At 34.5% G+C, this 26,498-nt stretch overlaps 1 long non-coding RNA gene across 1 annotated transcript; it reads right to left on the bottom strand.

Moving 5' to 3' along the window:
* Positions 1 to 10,485: 10,485 nt before the first annotated feature.
* Positions 10,486 to 26,325, bottom strand: LOC117286163. Its single transcript, XR_004517322.1, has 3 exons — positions 26,256 to 26,325; positions 21,749 to 21,839; positions 10,486 to 10,549 (listed from the first exon to the last, which is right to left on the bottom strand). It is a non-coding gene; the product is annotated as an uncharacterized LOC117286163 (long non-coding RNA).
* Between the last annotated feature and the right edge of the window lie 173 nt (positions 26,326 to 26,498).

The raw sequence follows: 26,498 nt of genomic DNA on the forward strand, positions 1-26,498 counted from the left end.
TGAGGCCCCAACACTACTGTTTCACAGAAAATATAGCTTGCCTGCACAGAAGCCGTCTGTGGGATATGCTGAGCAGGGGACAGATATGATAAATTATAAAAACTCTCTTCTCTTTCTGCTTTCTTGTAGTTTCAGTGATCTGTGATACTTAGCAAAATCCTCTAAACCTAGGGACTTGAGAGAATGATTATTATTACCTTGTTCATAACTCTTTAGTTCATGAAATCGGGAAGGACTCAGTTGGCTGGACTCAATTCTGTACCGTTTGGTTCTGGATGGGGTGGCTTTCTTGAGACAGGATTAAACATGGCCTCATTAAAAAGTGATTTGTGAAATTATTGTCAACTAGGCCACACAAGTTCTCCTCTATCTGGTTCTTGTCTTCCCATCTTTTTAACTTCCATGTGCATCTTAGACGGATAATTCAAACTTCTTAGCAGGGCAGGTGAGGTTGAAAGAACTCCTGAGGCATTTACTCAGCACTAACCGAGCATTCTTCCAATTTATTAAAGCCCTCAACAGCTTGGCACAGATTTAAGGAGACAGGAAACAAGAAGATAGTAAATAAGTGATGAGAAGAATGACATTCACATGAAGGGTTCGGTAGGATTAGTGTCAGGCATCTTTGCAGACAGTCAAATTTCTAAAGCCACAATATTTCATAACCACACCCCAGTCAAATATACTGCCTACCTTCGAAAGGCCCAAAGTCAAATTAATCAGACTTGAAATCCAGTATTTCCTGGTTTACAACAGGTCTAGAAGTAAGTAGGGCTTCCCTGGATCCAGGGACCTAAGAATTAAACATAAAATTTCTCTTCTCTTCATTTACCTCTTGCATCCATTCATAGGGCTACTGTAGCTCATCTCTGCTACCCATATTCCTGGCTTGCATGGCCTGACTGTTGCTGGATCACCCAATATGGGTTCACTTACTCATCTCTGGGACTCAGGATTACTTTTTGATGAGGATACCTTGATCTGCACCAGGAACTTTTCACAACTTGTGATCGCTCACTTTCCAAAACTTCTCTCCTGCCATGCAATCTGCTGGGCAGAGGAACTTGAAGTCCTTTTAGTTTCCAAAAACTAAAGGTAAAAATAGAAATGTCACCTATGAAGCCATCATTTTTTTTTCTTAAATCAATTAAAGTAGGTTCAAGAAGACAGGGAATGGACTTCTGATCGATGATGGCAGTGTCTATAGGATTGAAAGTTTTAAAGGATGGATTCATCTACAGGAATGAAAGTTTTGGTAGCCATCTCTGCAGAACATCCACCACAGTTCATATTGAAGCTTTTATGTTCATTGAACAAATGCTGTAGTATCTTGCCACTTTGGACTATAAGTAGTCTTTGGACACTGCTTTTTAATGTTTTTTAAACAATCTTTTTAGTAATTTTTGACCCAACCCAGAATTTCTTCAGGTTTTTTATGTTTGGCCAACCTAACATGACTCAGTGGTTTTTGTTCCTCTACGTATGGATTTACCTGTTAATGAACAACTCAAACTGTGTATATATAGTGCCGAATGTTTTTATATTAATTTAAAGTGTATAAATTTTCACGAACATCAAATATTAACACAAAAGTGACAAAAGCAGAACAAGCTGGGAAATCTGCATGAATGGAACACGCTTTCCAAAGTTAATTGTATCACAATATAGAAACTTTGGATTTTATGTTCTACAGGGAAATTCCAAAATTTATTCAAACTAACCAAGGTTTCAAACACATATTTTAATAACTTACCATAATAGATTGCAATATATTTATTAAACAGAATTATTCAAACAAAAGAAGTGATATAAACTTAAACTACATTAATCAATGAATGATACCCACAGGTCAAGAGAAAACATTTTTACTGGTTTATCTTCTTTTTGGAGAGTATAAGTGTAATATTTTTCCATGTCATGGGATAAGTTTTAGTAAAGGACATTGAAAACTGCAAGATGATGCCTGAAGTCCTTTTATATCTTATGAGAAAAATAGACATTTAAATTTGTATAGCAGGTGAATGTGGGAAATATAGTTGTTATCTTTTTATGTGTAAGTTTTTGCAAAGAGTAATACTATGCATTGTTCTGAAAGTTAATTATAATCACAAATTTCAAAGAAGGATGTTTTATCTCAAATTAAGAAAAATGGTTTCTACCAACAGAGTCACAAAACAGGTTGTACTTAAAATAGTGATTTTTCCTAGTTACCAGAGGTATTTTTCTAATTCAACACTTGGCACAGAAATATATATATATAGATGAAGATACACATATATGAGATTGTGAATGACCATGTGAAAGGAAAGAGTATGAAAATTTCCTCAGTGAGCACTAGGATATATAAGAATCATATCTAAAGTCCTTCCTAACTTTATGAATCAATGATTGTCAAAGTAGGCAGTCTCTTTATATTTAATCTAAAATGGTTTATCAGTGAACAAAACAAAGCAATCATGTTATAAAACTGTCACATATTATGCTAGCATGGGTTTTTGAGGAAATTATAGCTATTGCAATAGCATGAAAAGTTGTATTAGAACAGTAATGATATTTTATCTTACTGCCTATCATTGCTAGTCTCCTGATTTTTTCCTCAGAGCTGTTTATAATAATGTTCATGCCTTCTTAGATTTTTATTTAGTTTTCTTACTTATTGGAGCTCATGCGCTACAGGCCAATGACCATATCTACTTAATTTTCTCTGTATTAAGCTCAAGTATGAACCAAATGCATGCTAACTCAAAATTATTGTCAAGATGATTTTTTCCAAAGATTATTTAATTTTTTCATAACTTCATACTCAAAAACCAATATCTCAAGCTTGGGTAATTTAATATAAAAAGACACTATTATTCTGAATATATGAACCTACACACATATACACAGTGCACATTTTTAATAATTTCACAAAAGAAATGGAGCTTATCTTTCTTCAATCTCTAATACTGCAGATATTAATTTAACAGTGAAAGTGATATTATTTATAAGATATCTCTGGAAAGAAATGGATCCCTCTCAGCTTGTGGAAATTTTACTTTGAAATGATTTTTAAAGCTATAGAAGACTGCAGTAAATAAGGCATTGGAGAACTGCTAATTTCATAATTTATATGCAATTTTACTTTTTACCAATGGTAAGTGATGCTTAAGAAGAGGTAACCAAGTAATTTTATTTTATGGGTGACTATCATGCTAGTCCACCAGTCATTTAGATGTGAATTATGCTGCTCCGCAGATCCAGAAAATATTACAAGTTATCAATCTTTACTTACTCTGATGCCTATCACCTATATTTACAAGTGAAAGTGTTTTCAGTTAATATGGAGTTTTTCTTTTTCTCTCTTGTGAAAGGACAACGTTTGTAAATATACTTGACAGATCATTGGCAAAGCACTACCTATAATACTGTCTTTATAGAAGTTTTTGATTTACTCACCAATAATTCATGGTTCTTGTCTATAAATTCCCATAAAATAATATTATTTTCTTGAAGTTGAAATGTTCAAGGCAGAATAAATGAAATTTATTGACTCATTCTTTTCTACTATTAAAAACTGGCAATTTGGTCTGGAGATTTAGCTCAGTGGTTCCGCTGCCTGCTTCACAAGCACAAGGACCCGAGTTCGATCTCTGCTACCAAAAAAACAAAACAAAACTGGCAACTGGACTTGCATGAATCAAAGAGTCACTTATGGATTCTAAAAAGCATAACTAGGACATTGGATAATATATAGGAAACATTTTAAAAATAAATCAGTGCATTTAAGCTTAATTTAAAGTAGAAACTTGGATGCTCATAGTTCAGAATCAGGAAAAAATAAAGGAGTTATCTAGTTTTGGTACAGCAGTCAAGAGCATGGCTTTTTTTTTTCTCAGCTTTAATGGATAATATATAGGAAACATTTTAAAAATAAATCAGTGCATTTAAGCTTAATTTAAAGTAGAAATTTGGATGCTCATAGTTCAGAATCAGGAAAAAAATAAAGGAGTTATCATCTAGTTTTGGTACAGCAGTCAAGAGCATGGCTTTTTTTTTCTCAGCTTTAATTGAGTTTATTGGTACATTTTAGGGATACAGTACAGTTACATTCATTGTTGGGATCTTGTACCTCCACATGACAAGTCTTGATTCTCATTTTTTCCCCTACCCCTGCCCTCCCTTCACCCCCTCCTCCCCTCCCCATCTACAAACAAGAGCATGGCTTTTGATATCAGATAAAACTGCTCTGATTCTTGAAAATTATATAACCTCAAATTAGTTCTTTTTTTTAGCATTTGTTGCTAAAATGAGCTCTGGGCTCATTAAATACATTAAATGAGACAATGTACATAAATTGTTAAGTAAATTATGTAGCAAATAATAAGCTCTCAATATATAGCAACTGTCATTGTTCCCATCAAGCCAAAATTATGATATTCTCAGATCAACCTAGTAAAATCATCCTCATTGGTTATGGATATAAAATTAATTGAGATTGCTAATTTAGGCTACTTTAACTGAGATAGTTTTTGCATGGATAATCCAAATATAATATCCATATTCCACTTTTCAGTTACAGCTAATGCATAATTGACATGATATTCAAAATACTTACTCAGCTCCACTCCTGAATTCAGTCTGAGGTCAGTCACAAGGTCATAAACTACCCAGATTTCAGCTGGAATTTGAGAATTTTACTTCCATCTGTATAAAAATAGTTCAGTGACCTCCCTCCCCGCTTTCCTACCCAAATTACCCTAAGGAGCCAAAAGAAAAAGAATTGCCCTTTTGTCTTCTTATTAGTCATTTTAATTTCGGGTTTAAAGAAAGACAAGTTGGAGGGGAAAAAAACTATCTGAAATGACTTTAGGGGATACGGAGTAAAAAGTATATTTTTCATGAAATATTTAATTAACTGATTTATTAGTGCTTTCAAGCAAAAATGTACTAAGAATCTTGTTCATAATGTTCCCCCACTGTTAATTCATGCTGCTTCTATTTGCATGGATGCAGTGTGTATATATTTGACTCCTGGCCACAGATTTGCCATCAAAAAGAAAAACACAGTTTTTTCTTCAAGAAATAAAAGAATTATGAGACTTCTCTGTGTTGGAAGTTCTCAACTTTAACTCTGTCTGCTATAGAATGTTCCCAATATGTGCATTTCCGATTATACAAAGATTGGGACAGGTTGCCATGTTTCGTAAGAGACCACCATCTGTCCCTGTCATCCAGCTCAGAATTTTGAAATCATCTTTGTCTTGCCACTCGCGGGTCTTAATTATTTGTCCAGTCTTGTCAGGTTTTTTTTTACCCCCCATTGCATCTTTCTTATCAGTCTTCTAGCTTTTCCATCCTCCTGCAAAAATAAGGGCCTGCAAATAATATGACTTTTTACCTGACCCTGCCATGATCTCCTAGCTAGGCTTCCTAACATTAAGCTGCCCCGCCTTTTTTTCCCCACAAACAAAATTCTTCTGCCTGAAATACCTCGCGAGCCATATTGCTTACCTAATCCAAAGTCTTTAACGTTTCCCTATGTGGGAAAATAGCATTCAACATGTTTTAACTTGGAGAAATTAAAAATCAATAAACATCAGAACATTTAATTCATAACAATTCTGTTGCAGGGAAATACAAATGCTGAACTATTTACTATTACTTAAGGACATTACTGAACTTCAGCTAATTATCTTACTGTGCAGACAGAAGGCCTGCAGATATTCTTTAAACTGTAAGTAAAACATAGAATCGTGAAAGATAAAAACATTTAAGAATAAAATGAATTGACTCGAACAAGCCAATGTTAAATAAAAAGACAGTTTTTCATTTGTCTGCAAGCTTTTATGGCTCCTTCCAAGTCTCAACCCTTAAATGATCTCTCCTTCTTTCCAGGCAGCATCATGGTGCCTTTTGTACTTTCCTCTCCCAGATGTAAACTGTAAGGGAAACAGAATCTTCAATTCCCCCTTGTACAGAGAAAAGAAAATTAGATAGGCTCATACATTTAAATTTTTTAGAGTGTTTTGGTTTCTTCATTTGCCTGTGTGATTTTATTGTGTCTTACTGATCAATGAAACTTATTCTGCTATATTATTTTGAATGCAATAGTACAAAATCAGAAGAAAATGGGAAAAATGAAGACAACAGGGGGTCATCAAGCAGCTGTATGTGTATATGTAGGCTAATGTTTAGGGAAGGAAATCAAATAATTCAGGAAAAGTGAAAATATAGCAGAAGTAGATATGATAATCTAGTCTATTGGAATATATTACCTGAGGACTCTGATGGGAAATTATTTTGGAACTATCAACAAATATGACTTTTCCTTTCCTGGAATTATAAGCTATGCAGACAATATACGCTTGGGTTGCATGGAGTCAGCTTTCTCAGGAGCACAGGCCTAACCTTGTTAAATTGGAGAGGATGAAGTAAAAAACACAACAGATCCAGGAGACCAAGAAATAACCCCAAAACATTATTTTAGCCTTTCCACTCAATTATGTGGACCGTTGACCCCACTGACTTTTCAATGTAATGAACCAAAAATTTCTTTCATTTCTTTCTTTTTAGTTCAAGCTAGTTTGAATTATTTAATTTAAAATAATTCTAGGCAATATGGGTTTAAAAGGTATTTGGGAGGTTATTATAGTTTGTGTATATTGAAAAAATTAAGTTGATATTATGAATTATTTTGAATACACTTTATGGTAGCTGGATGATATCCATCAATAGTGGTACTGCTCTGAAAGTGGATTTAAGGTTGAAGCAAAGTTACAGAGATAGCGTGGTATACTTGTTAAAGCCAAAACTTCCTTCCCAACAATTAGGGCCAGGGATTTAGCTCAGTCATGCCACCACCTGCCTCAAACAAGCATGAGTTCAATCCCTGGCACCAAAAAAAGAAAAAGAAGCAAGTTGGCTCTTTACCAACAATTAGGGTAATTTTAACTCCCATTTGTTTGTTATGTGGTATTATATAATTTCCTGAATTCTGTACCTTATTTTTTGTGTGTAAACTAGGTATTTTGATCAATACATCATATTTTGTTGGCATTAATCAATATGATGGCATCATTTGCGTTACTGTCAGTTTCTACAATCTATACAGGTACAAGATACCTCAAGGTCAGTGAAAATCTCAGATCTCTATAAAATTGCATAAGCCCAGAACAACCCACTAGAAAATGAGCAACATTTTCTTGAAGATAGTCAAATGACTCTTTTTTCCATTTCCAAATATTTCATATTTCTTCTTAAAATGTTTTTTTTTTAACTCCACTTAATTGGTACTTTAGAGGTTACCCTAATCATCTTTGAAAGTGTACATCGAATTTTAGTTTCCTTTTGTTGTCTGGACTTTGGAAACTTTAAACAGAAAAATATTGACTGTGTTCTACACAATGATGTCTGAATACCCTAAGCTTTCTTTTTTGCGCCTCTAGGAAGAATTAAGTATTTGCTCGTCTGAGGATCACTGGGCTGGGTGAGACTTGTAGCATAGATTATTCCTCATTCCTGGAAATATTCCCTTGGAAGCATTGTTTCACATTTCTTCACCCACAACCAAAATGCAAAGTATTTCATATGCAAGGGTCTTATCCTATTAAGAACTCCAAGCCTCAGGGTTGTTTCTTAGTGAGCCAGAATGATTATTTGAAACTCACATACTCCTTTTGCTGGGGGTACTGGCAGAAATTTCCTATTACTAATAAATGTCATCTTTTTGTATTCTATTTGAATGCTTTTCATAAACTCAACATCAAAAAGTCCTGTTCTAGAAACAACAAAAAATTCAAATAGCAAAGGGAAAAAAAAAATTGCTTACAAGATCTATGACCAGCCAAAGAGTATACAGAAAAGCATTTCCATGGAGTGATCAGTCCTCTAATAAGCAACAACATGGGTACATGTTTCCATGGTAGCCACCTGTGAGAAACAATTGCTCTATGAAATCTGTGAATTCTCCAAACACTAAATGTAAAGATTCATGCCAGGAAAATTTAATGGCTTCTATTCTCTGGGAATCAATCATTCTTTCGTTTAATAACAATTTATTAACATCACAGTTGCCTTGCTAATAGTAGCAAACAAAATGATGATAATACCCTCCCAGGGCATTTAACTCAGGAAAGGAGTGAGACATTGAAATGAGAATTTACTACCAGAAATGTGAATAGGGCTTGATAACAAGAAGTACAAGGTGCTAAGTGTTAAAGAGAGTTGCAGGAGTCAAATAGCATGGGTAACTAACCAAGCCAAGAAGGACCTCGATATTTTGGAGGAAATGTAATCTAAACTGAAAATTTAAAATGAGTAAAACTAACCCAGTAAATATCAAAATAACAATAGATGATTCCATAGAGCAGGGATAATAAAATGAAAGATGCTCATACCAGTACAAACTCTCCTTGTCACAAAATGACCCTTTAACCATTCCTATTTTTTAAATTTTCTATGAATATTTATTATTAGGCAAATAGCTAATTTGATTGATGCAATGATAAAAGCCATATCTTATTTAGTCCTTCAAGCCAAATACTAAACCACTCAATCATATTTCAGAAAGAATAAACAAGTGTTTAATTCTGAGAGAGTGTGGATTCACATATGTGTGAAAAGAATTGTTTATACTTTTGGTAATCTATTCATATTCTCTCCCTGAGGAATGCTACAGCTATAAATGACTATGAGCTGGACAGTTCAGCCCAACAAGTCATAAAGACTGGGAATTGTTGGATGGCCTGGGATGGGGGTGAACTCCATTTTTCTGACCTGATATATCCATGATAAGATTTTCTCTAGAACACATTCCTTGGTTTTACCCCAAGCGCGCGCGCGCACACACAAACACACACACACACACACACACATATCTTTTTCCCAAAGTAGAAAAAATGACTTGTGTGACGAAGAGTTGAGAGAAATGACTGAGCATGCTCAGCCCAGTCATTTTCACTGTCTCAAAGGAGACTACATATTTTATTTCTCTGGATCTCGTATCAATTGCCCTTCCTTATAAATGAAAACTGAAGTGGCTTAGCTGCCTCCCTAATGAAGCCCAGAGCCACAAGGCTGTGCAATTTTGTTGGGAGCTCAAATAGGTTAAGAACAACTAAACTAAAATCCACTGTACCGTTGTTCAGGGTCCTCTAAGAAACCTGGTCAGTGCTAATATAAGATAAGCTATACCAGGGAATAAGCCAAGTGATGTGATTTCCAAAATTTTAGCACAGAATAATCTTAAGGAAACTTGGACTATTAAACATTTTATAATTCAGAGCTTGTTCCAAGAAATCTTTGGCAAATTTAATACATAGTCATTCACTCATACAAGAAACATTTATTATAACGGTTTAGTATGTTTCTTATTGAGTTCCTAGCATGTGCCATATATTGTTTTGGTCATTGAAGATAAAGCAACAAAGTAAATAAAAATGTTTAATGTTTATGGTTGGGTGTGGGTGAGTAGTATGTTAAGCATGACTGAGGAGAAGTAAAATAACGTGCATGAGGGGACTAGACAGCCCAGGAATTGAGAGATAAGGGGAATTCTTGATCGGGCATTAGGCAAGGTGTATTAGATGGGAGAACCCTACAAACAGGCTAAAATCTGGAATCACTTTAAGTTGAAGGTCTTTAAATACATACTTTATATTTATTTCCAAGAAAGTTTGAGTGTCATACAAGAAGAGGGAAATGAATAAAAATAGTTTGGCTCACCTTATTCAAAGTTATTTTATCCTATCATGAAGTTTTCTAATCCTGCTCATTCCAACAAAAGCCCTGATGTCACTGGAATAATCCTACTCAAAGGCATGTCACATAAAATACAAGGTCACTATGGAGAATTGTCTCAGGGGAATTTTGGTAGATGTTATTTTTCTACCACATTATACTATCAACTATCTATTAATATCCTATTAATTTTTTGTTTCCCTTTATTTTATTTTTACAATACTTTAAAGTTTATTTTAAAATTTTTATTAGTACATATTTTCAGTACATAATGATTACATTCATTGTAGAGAGTTGGCAGACATACATGTAATGTTTTACATGAGTTCTCATGAGCGGCCTGCTTGGCTGACTCACTTTTTCATCTGGCCGTGGGTAGACGTAGTGAATTATGTCTAGTTCTAACTCCAAATGAGCAGCCACAAGAAAGACCCTGCCTGTGGGTATACAAGGAAGATATAGGGAGGCTTTCTCTCACAAGAAAGGCAGAAGAACCCAAGCCAAAATACACATCAATGTCACAATCTGCTCGAGTACTATAAATGTAATTAATAACAAAATTACTATTTTAATGGTTGTGACAGTTATCTTAATTATCAATTTAACTAGCTTAAGGACATGCTCAGCGGATTGGTAGAGCCCAATTCTAGGTGTGTCTGGGTGTGTTATGGAGGTGTTACCTTGGAATCTATATCTCTTCTCTCATCCCTTCTTCTCTAGCACTCTTCACCCTTGCTCTGTTTTCCAGCCACCGTAAGCTAAGTCGCTTTGTTACACTATGCACTTTTGCCATATTTCTGCATTAGATCCAGCCAGCCACCAACTGAATCTGTAGAAACCAAGAATCAAATTAAACCTCTCCTCTTTGAAGCTGTAAGTGGCAAGTATTGTGCCTCAGCAAGGGGAAAGCTGATTGATACAACAGATGTCTCTAAATTGTGCTAAATGACTTTGTCCCCGTATTTCTGCATGAAATTCTTAGAAAGCATCATCTATACCCTTTCACAGACATATGTCTTACTTACTGCCTATTAGTTGCTAAGTAGAAAGAGTCATAGTGATGCCTTCCAGATTCTTTATTTTACGTCCATCTTTAACTAGAGCTGGCTGGAAGCATCTCCCACATCTGCTTATTCACTTTGCACAGGAACACGTTGGGACACGTTAGCTCTCTTGCTATCAAAATTACCAGTGGCTACTTATTTATTTTATGCCTATTTTTTTGTTCACAGGAGTTTCTTTCTCTCAAGCAAATTTGCTAAAATCCTATTTGCATTTAAAAAAGGAATCCAAATGGAATGCGTAAAAGCATGCCAAAAAGAGAGGTTTAAGGAAAAAAAAATATAGAACAAAGTGAAATTGAGAGAGGCCTTTAAGGAACATTTTAATTTTTTGAAATTTTCAATTATTGCCATGTTAAACTATAACCAAAATAATTCAAATGTCTACAGAATTTCAAAAATTGCATTGTTTTCTAGAAATTAACATTTGTAAAGAAGTTCTGTATTCAGTTGGTCTAAATCTCAATACCTGAGTGTCCACATCAGAACAATTAGCAAAATACCATATTCACTGTATTGCAGACTCTGAAAACAAGTTCTTAATATTTTTAAACTAAGAAATTAAATTTGCATATTAAGTAAATCTTTAAGATTGTTTTTGCTCTTCACATCACCTTTATAATAAATTTCATAATATTTCCTTTTATGTGTAAAGAAAGCACATTTATTGAAGACTAGACAGCGTTACAGCAAAAGCAAATGCTAAAAAGTCACTAAAAATCATTTTTTTTCTTAAAACAATAGAAATGTGCTACAACAGAGTAGAGACATGTCTTACATGATACCTGACAGTAGAATAACTAATTTCTAACTACACCTAATGAAAAGAGGAAAGAAGTGAGAAATATCAAGCCTCCCCTTTCCAAGCTGACAAGATGTATTTGCATAATAATAAACATCCTTTAAAGCTACTTCAAAGCTTAACCTCTTAATGACAACCAATATAACTTGGCTAACAAAGTTGCATCCAACTTTACATCACAAGACCTAAGGCAATCTATTTCCAAATATCCCTTCAAGAGCTAAGATGAAAAACCTAGTAGCATTTATATTTACTTTCATGGCAATCTTTTCTTGGTTTGGACAAAATAAATCTATCTTCAAGGTCATCCAGTGATTAATCATTTTCACCTCTTACTTATATTTGAAAGGATGAACACTTAAGGAACTCCACCTTTTTAAATAATTTGAATTTTATGTTATTCTTCTGATTGAAAGCTCTTTAAACAAATCGATCAATGAATCTGTTAGGACTGCAATATTCCAGTTAAGAGTATGCATATTGAAAATGACATAAGAATCAACCCATACCAGATTAATAGCAACATTTCAGGTAAAGTTTCATCCAAGACTTTAATTATGAGAGACAGCCAGCCACAAGAATGATCTGCAGTGATTCTAGACTTCTAGTACATATTTCTACCCTACACAACAAATCAGGACTTATTTCTACAATCAAGACAGTACCAAAAAAGGACTCTTAGAAGTGGGGAAGGAATTTGGGGATGAGGGGAGGGAAGTAGGAAGAAGGGATGAAGGATGAAAATAATCAAAGTATACACCAAGATCCCAAAAGTGAACCCATTACTCTGCATAATTCATATGCACTAATAAATATTTTAAAAAGAGAATAGTGCACATCAAGAGAACGTGAACTCCCCAAGGAAGGTTATAAAAGGCACAGGACCTCCTACACTGGCCTTGCGGATCACATTCTGGAGGAAGCCTTCCACTACATTGTGAGGTACAAACTTAGATCTCTTGACAAAAGTCAGCATCGGCTAGCCAACCTAGCGAGTGACACAGAGCCAACAAATATACGAAGACTTGTACTTGGGGGTAGAGGGAAGTAGTTCTATCCTGTTGCATATTGTTTAAAAATGGAATGGCTTAAAACAACACAAGTTGCTTATTTGAAACAGATCCCTCAACTTCAGTCTGTCTTTCAGAGAACTCCATCCCTCACTGACAGATGCCTACCATATTAAGCCCATGAGGGAGTCCTCAGCCAAAAGATTCTATTTGTTAATTCTTTTCCACTGAACCTGTGAGATATAAGGAGCAACTCGTGTTGTTTGAAGCCATGCAATTTTCAACAATGTGCAACAAGATACAACTAGTTCACCTTACTTCTGTATGCAAGTCCTTGTCTATTTGTTGGCTTTGTGTCTTGAATTTGGCTCCATTCTCAGATCTCAAATAGTCTCAACATATTTGCTAATAACTTGAGAATGACGGAATATGAAATTATAAAGAGTGCCAGGGATTTAGCTCAGCGGTTCAGTGGCCTGCCTTGCAAGCGCAAGGACCCAAGTTCAGTCTCCAGTACCCAAAACCCAACAACAACAACAAAAAAGAAATTATAAAGAAATATAACATGGAAACCATTGTAAGGATTTTGGCTATTAGTATGATGGATTTGAGAAGACTATTTCTATATACTTATATTTCAAAGTATTATCCTGAACTCTGTAGTGAGAAGCCTATTGCAATCTCTAGAGATAGTGATGATACATCTCACATGTAGCCCAAGTGTGCTGTACAATGGTGTGACTAAGAGACTGAAGGAAATGCCTGGAGACAGCTTGCAAGAGACAAGTTTAAAACATACTAAGAGGGAAATAAAAGGTTAATTGCAATTTACTAGTGAAGGAATGTCCACAAGAAGCACACACATGTCCAACAGCATTTCTTGGAAGATCCTCAAGGGGATACAGACTGTATGTGTACCCAGGAGGGGTACAGACTCTTCGACAGGTGCCAGTCAGCATTTCCAGTGGGGGTGCGTGTAGGCCAGCGGCACCACCTGGCAAAATATATGAGAGATATGTCCCCAACACCAGTGTCACACAACAGGTTCAGCAGTAACTTTTTAGTTGTTCTGTTTGACAGATCTGCTGCCCAGAGCACACTACAGTTTAGACTACATAGCAGTGACACCATCAGCTCCCTTTGTTCCATTGTTCTAACAGCAATCCAAGGAATGGCTGACTTCCTATGGAAGGCAGCTTTTGCTGGAACACTAATTTTCCCAGTTTCCAGCTTCCTTCAGATAACACTTACCCAGATAGTTCCTGTCTGCTAAGAGTGTCCCTAGGACTGGAAAGTGGAAAAGGGCTGTTTCAGGAATGTGTGCAAAAGTCCTCATTTTCCCCATACAAGATGAGAGAAATATAGATGGTAAGACATGGCCAAAATAACACAGTGCCTATTTGTGATAGCTTTGTACAATTAATCTCTAAAAATCAGCTTTTTTACCTGAAAAATAGATGCGGCACAATATTCCTCTCAGTGTATAAAGTAGTATTATATATAAAAGAGAATTGGCAAACATTGAATCATCCACATCTCAGTCTCTAACAGTCATAAACTACTAGATGGCATACTTATGAATAAGCATACCTAAGGGACAGGAAAAGCAAAACTGTGAGACTGTAGATCACTGAATGAGGGTGGGAGAAATGCTTAGAACATTCTATTTTGTATATTTTAATACATTCACTAAAATTAGGAATATAGCAGGTCACTGCAAAGAAGACAGAAAGTGAGATTTCTCAATTTTACAGAACTTTTCCCTGGGACATAGTATAACATAGATGAAAATTAGATTGTTCCACCTTAAGCAAATCGAAATAAATGTCATATCAATAAGCTTTAATGACAACTGCTGTATCAGTGCTGATTGAAACTTGTAATCTTTGCTGGTAAAATTCAGAATATTAACAAAGTTTAGAGGTCAGTGTTGGTCTGGAGAACTAAACAAAACCCCTGAGTCAGGATTAGTAGCTGAGCCACAAGGAGAAAAATTGGGTCTTTAAGTAGTTGCTAAAGGCCTTCAGCAACAGGGAGAAAAGTGATGGAAAAAAACAAGTTGAGTTGGAATCTAACTCTGAACTCTCACTGTTTTCCAATGTACTAACTTGCCAACAGTTTTAAGTTATTAAATAGTAAATGTTTAAGAAAAGTTAAACTAAGACAAATATACTACTATTAACAATCTTCTTGATGAGGGTCCCTTAATTTCTTATATTCTGCTCCACTTGCAATATTCTTTACAGAATTAATGTGTAATGAGTGAGGTTTGCAAGAAGCTATCACCTGCCCTTCAAAACTTTTAGCCTTTTTATCTCAGCAAACATAAAAACCCAATGCATCTAGAAATGTATGCCAAAAAACACAAAACATTATCCAAAACCCACTTATTTATGCAATAAAAACAAACATGAAAAAATATGCAAAAGACACTCAAAATGATTTTCAAAAACTGGGTAAATAATATGAAATGTAAATAACATAATCAGAAGTCTGAGACAGAAATTAGCATAGCTAAATGTAGGGAATTATTACTTTTATGCATTTTTCAGCTCTTTGTTTCCTGATATATATATATATATTCCATGCTTTTCTGCTATAGGCTAATATTGTTATAGCCACAAGGTAAATTTGTTTAATAGTGCATTCTTATAGCCAAATACTACATCTCAAACTCCTGAAATAACAGTGGTTATTTTAATGAAGGGCAGACAGTCTAGACAAGTGAAAGATCCTAGCTCTCTGTCTAATAACCTCTCTTGTGCCCCAGGAAAGAGGTAGATATGGACAAAAAGAGTTTCTACTGGAGTATCCAGGTTTAATAGGCAGAAAAAAATTACTAGAAGTCATATGAAATATCAAGATACTTATATTGACATATATGTATGTATATATACACATAGGCATATATATATTGGCATTATATATATAAAATATATATTTCAATAAATTTGGCCATGTGGCTGACCTCACACCACTCTTTTACTAAGAACAGCCAAAGTGATTTCTATTCCTTACCACTTAAATTCTTGACTAGAAAATCTGAGTAAACGTGGCACTTTCGACACAAAATTAAACCTGTTATCTTCTATGGTAGGTTGTCAAAGTCCAAGAATAAAGTGATAGAAGTGTTATTTGTGGATTTTATACATTTTAATGTATTTATAAAATATGTCACTAATTAAATCTAGTGATAAAGAATTTTGTAGCTAATTGTCGGTAAATAAAACATCTTCCTTTGTGTTATGCTACTTATAAAATGCAGTTTTCATGTTTCCTGTACATTCTGTGTTTAATAATTTACATTTAAAAAATACTTTTACTCCATCAATGGAAATAAATGGTGGCGATGTAAAGAATATTTTCTATTTTTCTAGTCTGTTTAATTAGTTGTGTGAAACAGGGAAACATTTGAAGCTTTGCCCTGTGTACCAGAGACTGCCTGAAATAAAAGTGGGAATAATCTTTACCTCTTCACGCAGTAGAGTCTATGTGACACATAGGTTCTAAATATAAAATGAGAGCTGAGTGGCTGGAATTCCCTAGAGATGACCTGTTTGGTACAGATGCCACTGGTCCCAGGCAATTCTCAAGCACTAGGAATGTTTTAGTTCAAACTGAGAGGTGGTGTAAGGGTAAAAGGCTCACAAAATTTCAGAGTTGGTATAAGTATGGCTGATTTTGTATTATATTTGAAAGGATATTTGTACATATTGGGATAAATAAACTATAAAATTAAATTATTTCCCCTTTTCTTGGCTTTATTCTTTTAATGTGACTCCTAGAAATTTTCAAATTAAGTACGTAACTGACTTGAGTTCCTCCAATTATATTTCTATCAGACAACATTGCCTTAGAGGTTTTTCCTAAACATTTCTTCAGGCATGAGTGCTTTTGGGTGTATTTCAACTTGAAAAGACAAAAAAAAAAATTCATCCACCTATTAAGGAATGATATTTCCTTGTCTAGATTTCTGTGCTGGAACTCATCTGAGAATGCAATGAAAGAAAATCCATCTGCAGGTTTGCTCCCTTTATTTGTTTAGCCTGTGTCATTTGACATCCAAAAGTAATACACCATCAAGAGAAATGGGTTAACTAGTTTACTCAGTGCTCCTAAAATAATATCAGTGGTTGTTTATTTATCCCACCAGATTATTGATGAAAGATTTTCATTTCTCAGTAGTCACGGGTCTCTGCCAATGTGTGTTAGTCCTTAATATCACCAGGAAAGTAATTTCTTTCCCATAAGCCCCCTAGAATTTCTGAACTTCTTTCTCCCAACAGCCATTGACCTATGAGCCATTTGGAGTACACACTTCTCCTCATCCAGTCCAACTCCCTCAAAATGGCAGAAACTTACTGTTTGTTGGCACTGAGGTCTCCTTTGAGAACAAACGGCTGTGAGCTTGCCAGGTTTCCTGGATCCCTCTGTAACCATTCAGCTTTCAAATCAGGTACCCTATGAACCACCAAATGGTCCCAGATTTTAAACAGAAACTCTTGTTTTCTAATTCCAAAGCCCACGAACTGGTACCAAAATATTTATCACAAAAACTGCAGAAATGCATGATTTCTGTTTCATATTTACTCTGTTAATTTTACAAGAATTCGTTTACATAAACTTGAAATACATTTTTCTTTTCAGTTTTTCTTTTAAACATGCTTTGTGACCTATGTGCTGAACATATGGCACATAAGTCTGTACAAGAGACTGCTTGGTTTATCTAATTCTCATTTCACCATTCACTCCCTTGAGTTGCCATATCAGCAGTTCCTGACAGGAAAAGAAACGCATCAATATGTTGTAACTAAGCAAGGCAATGTTGCATTCTGGGTGCGTGAAACCTTTAAAAAGCAAGGCACAAAGATTTACAAAAAGCTCTGGCTTCCTCAGCAGTGAAGTGCTCTATCTCTGTCATGATGGACTATGAAGTCTTGCGGCATTTTATCAGGATGTGTTACAACACTTAAAATGAGAAGTACATGAAAATGTTCTTTCAGAGAAGAAGATATAAAAGGTGAGAAAAATAAAAATATTTCACAAATTCACTCAACATTTCCAGACTCTTTTAGTAAAGAATAAGAAGTTGATTTTTTTAAAAAATGAGCAAGATAGCAAAATATAGCCCATCAGTTCTCAGTGGTACATATTGCATCCATGCAAAAGCACCCTAAAAAGTATAGAAATCCCAAAGGACTTGGTAAAACCTCAGTGACTTTACTTTAAGAATACCAGACAGCACCTGGGGAGATTTAAATTATTTGAAGAAATGGAAAAGGAAAGAGATTTTTTGCTACAGAGATGAATCAAACTTTTCAAACAATATATTCAATTAATAAATATTAAAAATTTAACTGCATACTTAGAACATGTTTAAATAATAAAGGCCACCAGATATAAATATAGTTATAAAATATGGAGTAAACTAGTATTTTTTATATTTTTGGACAGTATGAAGGGATAGATCACTAAAGCATTGATATTAAATGCGCTAGTATATTTTAAAGGAATACAGATAATTAACTAAAAGTGAAATAATTATAAGCAAACTAATTATAGCTAATATTGCTTTCTGGTTTTCACAAACTCTACATATGTTACATTTGTAACATATCTGGATTATTCTTCAGAAACTAAAACACTTTTCTAATGTTCTACATAAGGAGTCTTAGATCAAAAGATATATTCTTGTGCCAGGGATTTGGCTCAGTGGTTCTGCCGTCTGCCTCGCAAGTGCAAGGCAAGGACCAGAGTTCTATCCCTGGTAGCAAAAAAAAAAAAAAAAAAAAAAAAAAAAAAAAACAAAAAAAAAACTTTTTTCCATCCACCCATGGCTCAGTGGTTCTGCCGTCTGCCTCGCAAGTGCAAGGCAAGGACCAGAGTTCTATCCCTGGTAGGAAAAAAAAAAAAAAAAAAAAAAAAAAAAAAAACAACCAAAAAGTATATTCTTGTCCAATTCCACCCAACAAGTGTCTGAATCAGGAGATTTAGGACATTTTTAAATAATAAAGGCTACCTAATATAAATTAGGAAGTCAGGCTTTATACTTCAAGATATTATACACCATAATACAATGATTAGTATAAAACTGCTATATTTAAAATTTCACACTCAATAATTTAAAGCAAACTTGAAGCTATGAAGTCTCAGAAAAATGATATCTAAAGTTGATCATAACAGTTTAGAGGCAGACACATCTCTTGAAACTATCTGCCTGGGACTACATGCCTTACTGCGAGTTAATGATTTAGATCTAAAATTACTGCACTAGGAAATTTTCATTCCAAAAATTCAAGAAAGATTCTTCCTTTAAAGGGTTTAATTTAAATGTTAAACTCAATAAAGATCTAAGTGAAAGGTCTAGACATCAATCAGAAAAATAAACTCTTTTCTGTTTAGTTTTTGCTTCCTCGAAATGGGCTTTTGCTACACATATTTGGATTCATCATAGCTCTTGGCTTCTTCTTAGCCACTTTACTGGTTTTCCGATGTGGTAGGCAGAACTCTCAGATACTCAAGACTTTGTGATCTCTGATGTATGCACCCAACATATACTGTGAGACTGCATAATTGATCGATTTTATTCTTATGGTTAAGTTAGATGATGCAGCACATATCTGGAAATAAGGACACTCTCCAAGTGAGCCTAACTGGATGAAACACTTTAAAAACAAAGAAATGTTCTCCACTGGATTGTACAAAAGGAAATAAAAGATGCACAGACTGAGAAGCTTTTCATGAGCCTTGAGATGCAGAGACCACAAAGCAAGGGATGCAAACACAAGGTAGGAACTGAGAGCAGCCCCCAGCTGACACCTTACAGAGATGGTGACCCCAGGGTACAGCCACAAAGAGCAGAGCTCGGTGCAAGAAAGATCTGAGTAAATTCTACCCAAAGCCAACAGCCAACAACTCACCCAGATGAAATCACAGCTTTAGCCTTTTGTTATCCTAATTAGAAAATCCAGCCAGGTATGTGAGGATAAACTTCTAATCTGTATAACTCAGAGCTAAAAATACTACAATGATGCTTGACACAAGTAGCTTGGTTTATTGCATTTTGTTACACAGCAAGTAAAATCTAATATAACTAAATAATTTATTTTCTGTAATATGATAATAACAAATAACACCCCAGCAAAGAAAGAGATAGCAAAATATAAATAACCCTAACTACTGATCCCTCTCCTCTCTAATATCCGAGATTTGTTGTTAACCCTATTTTTTATTGGATATGAATCTGTGTCTGCTACAGTCTGGATAAGAAGTGTCCTCTAGAGGCTTATGTACTAAAGGCTGGGGTCCGTGGTGCTGTTGGAAGACTGGAAACTTTATTAGTCAGCTACTAGGAGGAGGTCTTAGGTCACTGGGGGTGTGGGAGGAAGTGTGGAATATTGATCATCTCTTTTCTGACTCTCCTTCTCAACTACGGTGAGGTGATCAGTTTTCCACCTGATGAGATATTGTTGGCCAATACTGTCTAGTTTGGTAATTTTGCCAGCAGAGCTAACACATGCCTCCTGTTTTTCCATCATGAAATATATTTAGAAGTAAATGTAATTTGTGATCATACTTAACAGAAACGTGCACAAAATGCAGCTCTGATTGCAAAAAATCTCTGTATACTTTAACTTGATGATCCTAGCTCAACATCTCTTCCTTTTTGATTCAATAGCCTCAGATAGTTTTACAATTAATTCTCTGCATTTTCTTCTGTTCCTATCACTGATTTTCTAGGTCAGTGGACTAGCTATTGTGCTGTGGGACTAACCAGGATTGGTTTATTGTGCTCACTATGATAAAAAAGATTTGTTAAGTTTTTGAAGTTCCATCTTAATTTTTAAAAAGAAAATTTAGCTTATGGACTTTCTGAATTTGCCTTTACAGTGCGCAATAAATTACCTAAGAGATTTCAATTGGTAAATATCTTTTCAAGAGGCTTCTTGAGCAAGTGAATTTACTAGAGGTGACAAATATTTTCTGTAAAGAATCAGATATGAATATTTTAAGTTTTGTGGGCCACATGCTCTGTTTCACAACTATGCAACTCTAGCAGTGTAGCACAAAAATGGTGATAGCCAATAAAAAAAAATAAATAAATAGGCATGGCTTTGTTCCAAAGAAATTTTACAAAAACAGGTGGTGGAACGAATTTGGCACATGGGTTGTAGCTTGCCAAATCTCTTTTCCAGATAAAGTCTCCTAATTAGGTACTTTATTTTGCTCCCTCTTATTCCTGTATACTATCAATTTTAAAGCAGGCAAGGGATATAGGAAATAAATGAAGAGCAGTATGTGTTTGTTTGTCTCACGTGGCACAAGCACAGATGTTCTCATCTTGAAATTTTCTAGCTAACAGAGATACCATTAGTACAAATAACCATTTAAAACCCTATATACTAATATTTCCTTAGCAGAATCTATACTTTTTCAGAATATATAAAAGTATACACCAAGGGAAAAGTATGCTCAGTGTGGTAATTGGATGAGATCTGGGTGTCACAGCAAGTCTCATACTGGTCATGTAATTATCTGTCAAGAACCCAGTGGGGACCAGGTGACAACGCTGCTGAGTAAATCCTCTCCAAGTAGTAGAAGATTGCATGCAAAGCAACAGCATCCCTTTGATCAAACTAAGCTCCCTAGCAATACTTTTTAAATTCTAAGCTGTAGCACATGGAAAATCACTTCTCACAATGCCTGCCTCTGTAAATCGACTTACCTTAGGGTAATCTGTGCCTTAATCCAAAACATTTTTCCAATGAGTCTCTTTTATCTGTGGGAAAATATTCTTTCATACCAGAAGTATATCTCCACATACCTCTATGCCAATTACTGCACCTTTTCTCTAAAAGACCCCTTTGAACTGTGAGCATTCTTAAGAGGAAGGTATGCATCGATATTGCAGACTACATAGCATCTAATCAAGTGGCATATTACTTTGAGTATAAAAGCACTGTTTCTAAAATTGCCAAGTCTTTCCTTTCATCAGAAAGAATTAAATTTACAATATTAAATTCTTTCAGTAATAAATTATGTGTGTAACTTTAGAACAAATAAGAATTTTTGTTACTCAGAACCTTTGTATGTACAAGGGTATTGGAGAGATCATATTTTAGGGAAAAAAAAAATATATATATATATATATTTACCTTAAAAGAATAAGCTCAAAATGAGCTGGGTCAACGAGGTATTAGTGGTCACAAGATACATAAAGTAGGTGGTTCATATTTCTGTGTGATCCTGGAAAGACATAAATATATGTTAGGTTATAATTTGTAGGGGAAAATAAAGAAATAAAACAGTAAAAATATATACCAAATGTTATGCTAAAAATACATCTGTGAGTCATAAGGAAAGCCAGTTGATCAGTCTATGGCTAATATGCAAGTGCAAAATGTACTACTTACCAGTGTAAGTAGAACTGTGTGAATAGTATAGTGCAAGCACACTGTAAATACTGATAAAGCTAATTATCAGAACTTCAGAAATAGAACTTTAAAAAAATCTTCAAGTCCCAAATGTTATGCTAAAAATACATCTGTGAGTCATAAGGAAAGCCAGTTGATCAGTCTATGGCTAATATGCAAGTGCAAAATGTACTACTTACCAGTGTAAGTAGAACTGTGTGAATAGTATAGTGCAAGCACACTGTAAATACTGATAAAGCTAATTATCAGAACTTCAGAAATAGAACTTTAAAAAAATCTTCAAGTCCAAAGTTTATATAGTATAGTGCAAGCACACTGTAAATACTGATAAAGCTAATTATCAGAACTTCAGAAATAGAAAGAACTTTAAAAAAATCTTCAAGTCCAACTTCAAAGTTTATTCATGTAACTCAATTCATTTCAACAAAGAAAATTATTTAAACTCTTCATTGTGAAGCATAGTTTACTCATATTATGAGAATTCTATTTTAAAAAGATCAAATAATTCCCATAAAATCAATTAATAGTTTAAGATATGTAACAAGCTTTCTCTTTTCCACTTCAGCACTTTTTGCTATTGAGTTAATTACTCCAAATAATACATCTCTGATAGGTTACAATTATATACTAGGTATATGATAAATAAAACAAAAAAGAATTTTAGCATACTGTCAGGGAACCGGAAATGGCATGCAATCTTATTTTGAGAAAGATTATTTTAGAGAAAAATTTTTAAAATATTCCTCAATTTACGGAAAACATCAGTGTAATCAAACTCCCATATCTACTTGGATTTCTGGGGTCGTATCTATGTAGAATCTAAATTGTCCTGCCAATCACAGTTAGGTACTAAGCCACTGAAATCAATACATGCCTCACCCATATTGCTTCCTGTGTGAGAAAGGATCCCTTCCTCAATGTAATAGTAGGGAACTTTTCTCTTTTCTGATACTCATTCTCTTTGTGCTACAATGCTATTTTCCTGTGCCACAAACGTCACTTAGAATTAACTATTCTTTCTGTGTTGTAATGGGCCCCTTTTTCCTGTTTTATTTAACTCAACTATTCCAATTTTTCAACTTTATCCAGCCTCTCCTTTAACCCCAAATTATATTTCTATTTGGGGAACAGAGTTAGAGAAAGATATCAAAATTGAATTGATTTTATGAAATAATGTTGATAAAGAGATGGTTGGTTGCTTTTGAGTGTCTTCTTAGAAAATGAAAAGTTAGTAAGACTTCACATACATTCACTTAAATTATTTTCTCACTGCTTTAGAAAGCTCATAAACATTTTGTTTCAGATCAATAAATGTCCTAGATTGATAAACAACTAAATTTATAAACTGTCAGAAACATTAGTAATTGCAGTTCCAAGACTTCATTAATTTGCATATGGAATGCCAGAAGAATGTCTGGTTTAGTCAACTTAAATAAAGGCACAAATAATAAAAAGTCACATGGTTAAATCAAATGTTAACATTGATCAACAATATTTCTACAATAATTTGCAATTTCTCAAAAGCTGTAACAAATATTTTTCTCCTTGATAAAGCCAGGCAATGTTTCTAGTCTAATTTCATATGTATTAAGTGATTTAATAAGGATATAACAACTACAGATTCAAAAAAAGATTTAATGAATTAATAAAGAGCTGAGATAATTATAACAACTGGAATTTAGACATAAATACCATGACTTTAATTATCTTGTTGTTTTCACTGTTTTAAGCTACTTCATGTCCAAAGGTTCCAGTGACTAGTTTCACTGGCCCTACTAGGCAAAAAACAATATTTGCAGATATGATTACATATTAAAACTAGATTTGCAGAGTAAGATACACAAGAACTTTATTACTGAAAGTATTTAATCTCTATGAGAAGAGATTGTCAAGCTCATCCCTAATAGTTTTTATTTCTAGGATCATTTATTTTTTTAAAATTCTCAAAATTTAATTATAACAGTCATCAAAATTGTAGAGTCTACAATTTGATACTCTGATCCTCTTCACTTTTTTATACGTTTGCAGTTACCGAATGTTTACATTTTTACGTGTGTGGTTGCTACAAGTACAGAACACATCCCATTCCTTTATTTTTACCTTTTATCCCTCCCCTACCTTCCTTCCTCTTAGCTCCATCTCTTGATCCCCCTCTCCTTCAAGAACCATCAACTTCTCTACTTCTGATTGTCTAAGAATTTTTAAATGCTAAATTCCAGTGGATGGTATATAGAAAGTCACCTCCTGGTTTGTCTGCCACTCTTGTCAATCTACATACTTTAGGGTAGGTTGTGCTTTAGTCCAATTAATTTTTTCAATAAAATTTCTTTGAATGCTGGGAAAGTATTTCTTGATATCAGAGAAAAAAATATCTGCTCAGTTCTTTACTACCCTTTTCCTAGGAGACTGAAACGTAAGCATTCTTAGGAGGATGATATGCCTTTGAGCGTTGCATACTCCATATGATCAAATTAGGTGTCATGTTACTCTGAGCATAAAAGCACTCTTTCTAAAATTGCTAAGTCATTCTTTTCATCTGAAACAATTCCAGAAATACACCATTTATAGATGTACCTTCAAAGAGACAGGGCTATAAAAATGTTTACATCACCCTCACAACTCAGACACTCAAGTCTCCTTTCACTTTATGTATTTTCCAGCGGTTCTTAATTTCTTTAACTGTGTTGATGAGAATTGTACTTAGAATATTAGGATACAGTGCTTTTAAAGAGAAAGATCTATATAATACTACATGGCTATGTGTAATTTTTACTTTCCTTAAAAAAAAAAAAGTAAATGTAACACACCAGAGGGATTGTAAAAACAAATCAATAATCTCTTAAGATTTATGCAGAAAGTTAGTTACAAAAAGCTTCTGCATGGCATGTGTGTATACGAGTGTGTTTCAGAAGAGACTTTGATTAATGAGCTCTCTGTCACTCTATTTGGAATATGCTGCTTCTAAATGTGATTTCCACATTTCTGGAAAGAAATTCATAATGAATGACTTTTCAATAAGAAAGAGAAGAGATATTTGAATAAAATGCAAACCAAAAGGCCTTTTTTGACATTTGCTATACTCCACTAGGTATCAAGTTACTCTTGATTCACTCAACCAACACTTATTGGAAACAAATGTTATGTGAGGCAATGCAATAGAACATGAGGCTACATTGAGAGATAAAGGAAAAAATCATGGCATCTTTTTGACAAAATCTGTAAGTCTCTATCAGTAAAGACACACAAATAAAAGCATAACGAAAGCATGACAAAGGCATTTTAAGATGACAGCTTCAGGGCTCTATGTAACCAGATAAAAATGGTACCAAAATGAAATTAGAGGATAGAGAAATTACTAAATAAGGTAACGTGAGTGAGATTTGGGTATGGAAGAGAGCAAAGGCACCACAATACATACAGGATGAAGAATGGTTCAGAAAACCATAAACTTAGCATGACAGAATGGGACAGGGCATTGGATAGAGGTTGTCATTAGATTGCTTTGAATAAAAAGAAGAAGGAATTTGAGAATACTGTCAGGAGTGGCCAGTAATTGTAATTAATATAATATAACAGCAATACAGGAAAAAATAAGAACTCAAAGGAGCTCACCTTGTAAGGGAAAAATAGAAGACAAGAGAAAATTGTTTTGTTATATTTTTTTTGAGACATGGTCTCACCAGATAGTTGAGACTGAACTGGAACTCACTATGTAGCCCAGGCTGGTCTCGAACTCACAACAATACTCCTGCCTCAGCCTCCCGAGTGCAGGGATTACAGGTGTGCTCCACCATGCCCGGCTCTACAAGAGAAAATTGAACTTTAAAAGTGGAATATTTTAATTTACATGTTAACATCCTTTTTGGTTTGGAGCAAAAGAAAGAATTTCATTTTTATTTTTATATAATTTTAAAAGAAAAATAATTAGAACTGTGGGAAAATTATATCGCACTGTACCTTTTAAAATGAAAAAAATGCTTCACCTACAAAAATTATTTCAGAAAACACAATAAAACGTTAGATTTCTGTTATTTGGCTTTCCTATCTCCGAGACAAAGTACCTGACACACAGAATTTAAAGAAGAACTTTATGTCAGCTTAGAATTTTGGAAACTTTTGGTCCATGGCCTGTTGCCGAGGTAGGAATACTTGATGGAAGGGCGTGGCGGATACGGGTGCTCAACCAGGGTAGCCGGGAAGCAGAGAGAAGGAAGGCACCAGGGCTCACCAAAGTAGTCCAGTATATCACGCTGCAGATAAGCCAAGAATCCCCCATGTAGGTACAGTGGACTCGTTCTTCCGGGGGTCCCTAGGAGACACATAAGACCACATCTTACTAAAGTGGCCATTAGAAGAGCGAATGTATGCTGTATCTTTAAGCTCCAAACAAAATGCATCAATAACGTAAGCTCCAGAAGCAGAAACAACCTAAAATATGTTATGAAAAATTAAGAAATAAATCAGTAGAGAT

This window comes from Fukomys damarensis, unplaced genomic scaffold, assembly GCF_012274545.1.
Source record: "Fukomys damarensis isolate Sample0158 unplaced genomic scaffold, DMR_v1.0_HiC HiC_scaffold_15, whole genome shotgun sequence".
Lineage (NCBI taxonomy): Eukaryota > Metazoa > Chordata > Mammalia > Rodentia > Bathyergidae > Fukomys > Fukomys damarensis.